Source organism: Penaeus vannamei, chromosome 25, assembly GCF_042767895.1.
Source record: "Penaeus vannamei isolate JL-2024 chromosome 25, ASM4276789v1, whole genome shotgun sequence".
Classification (NCBI taxonomy): Eukaryota; Metazoa; Arthropoda; class Malacostraca; order Decapoda; family Penaeidae; genus Penaeus; species Penaeus vannamei.
In genome coordinates, this window is record NC_091573.1 from 2,933,180 (window position 1) to 2,935,312 (window position 2,133).

General features: G+C 41.4%; 1 protein-coding gene across 1 annotated transcript in view; it reads right to left on the reverse strand.

Annotated features, from left to right (window-relative positions):
• Positions 1–115, reverse strand: part of LOC113813832 (uncharacterized) — a 13,810-nt gene extending 13,695 nt beyond the window's left edge. The window contains exon 1 of the mRNA XM_027365886.2: positions 9–115. The gene's annotated coding sequence lies outside the window, so the exon portion shown is untranslated. The remainder of the gene's footprint in view (positions 1–8) is intronic.
• Positions 116–2,133: the final 2,018 nt, after the last annotated feature.

The following is a 2,133-nucleotide window of genomic DNA, read 5'->3' on the forward strand; positions in this document are numbered from 1 at the left end:
TAAACTACCTGTTCCTAGCAGACTACACTACAGCGGCCCCATGACAACATCAGCTGATTTTGTTTACAATCAATGTCTTCTTTCGGGCGAATTCGAGTCTGAAATTTCTTTGTCTGTTCTACGTATTTATATCCTTTTTTGTGTAATACAATTGGTATTTGCTTGTTTTAATTAGATGAAGTTGTTGGTGTATTGATTTTGGCTTTGTATAAATCTTTGGTACTCATTGTAAAAGATTTCAAACCATTTTCCTTATTTATACATGCCTTTTTTTTCTCTTGCCGACGAGTTATTTAGAAAATTGACACGCGTGGATCTTGACATTTTTCTTTGTTTTGGTATAGTTACTTTTGCTGCATTTTTTAGGCTGCTAAAGAGATATAAAACAGAATAAGATGGCAATTTAGATACATACGCAATTTGACTTTGTAGCTTTTGGTAGGAGTATGTCAAACTTCATAATCATTGAAATACACGAGAAAAAAGAACAAACTAAAGTGAGAAATACTGACAGACGGGAGGAGGGGAGGCAAGGAAGGGAAGAGAGGGGGAGAGAGATAAGGGGTGGAGATGGAAAAGGAGAGAGACAGACAAACACAGATAAACAGGCAAGCAGGCAGAGACAACTTGATAAGGACTGACAGGCAGGTAAGGGGAAACATGAGATTCGCAGACAGAAAGTAAGATGGACAGAGATAGACAGACTGACAGATAGACAGACAGACAAACAAACTGACAGATAGACAGTCAGACAAACAGATAGACAGAGACAAACAGACTGACAGATAGACAAACAGACTAACATATAGACAAACAGACTGACAGATAGACAGATGACATATAGACAGACAAACAGACTGACAGATAGACAGACAGTCGGACAGATAGACAGACAAACAGACAGACAGAGACAGAGAAGGATAGGCAAAACTGCTGTGGCCACAAAATGCTTATGTGACCACTTAACACAAAAGACAAAGTGGCTATATGTATTTTACAACGAGAGCTTGGGGAGCAAACCCAACATTACGGTAGGCATTTGCTCCACCCTCGCCGATCATCAGGAACGCATTAAAAGGTTGCTGATATTCAGAGAAACTAATATTCAAATTTATCGTATACATGTGTGTGTGCATACATACATACATATATATATATATATATATATATATATATATATATATATATATATATATATATATATATATATATATATATATATATATATATATATATATATATATATATATATATATATCCATTTACATCCATCCATCCTTCCATCCATCCATCTACCTTCCACCCTTTTGGCCAAATGAAGCCCTCGCATGGTTTCAGCGGGCCAAAACCCAGTTCAAGTTCGAGAACATAGGAAAGGTGACCACCAGAGCAGACCATGTGGTCGTCTTGCCCGAGATTTTCCACTAAATATCCCCCTGGTTAGACAGCCAGCTGGATGACATGGAGTACGACACACTAAAGCAAGAGCTGTTGGAGAAGTTTTCTCTTTCTCCATCTTTTTCTTGAACATCCCGAACACGACCGTACTCCAAATCAAGTCTCGCAAGATATCACCAGCCTATGCCGCCTCCCTGCCAAAGATGAACAAGGTAAGTTCCACAAAGCAGATCTTAAAACAGATTTAGCTTTATGTTCTCCCTGGGAACATCAGGGAGAAGCTCCACGACTCAGATGACATGGCCATTGAAGTAATCCTCACCAGAGCCAACGCACTGACGGAAGCACATCGGCAAGCCCGCCCTCAACCAACAGCTCCCATTTTCCCATCGGCTAGTACCAACATCAATGCAGCAACTGCCCGAGGGTCCAACACCAACCGGAGGACATTCACCCCATTGCTGTAGAAGGCATCTGCTCCTACCACAAGCAGTTCGGCAGTGCAACCTCTAATTACTACGACGGATGTAGGTAGAGACCTCGTGGGCATCCAAAACAATGCGGAAGGTGACCACTAAGCAATGCAGCTACAACCCCACATCGCCATATGCCTCGCCGGACGCACTTACTCATGGAGTTTCCTCATTGCTGATGTGAATTGGCCACTACTCGGCTCTGATTTCCTCTCACACCACAACTTGCTGGCTGATATGAAAAGACGCCGACTCATCAACA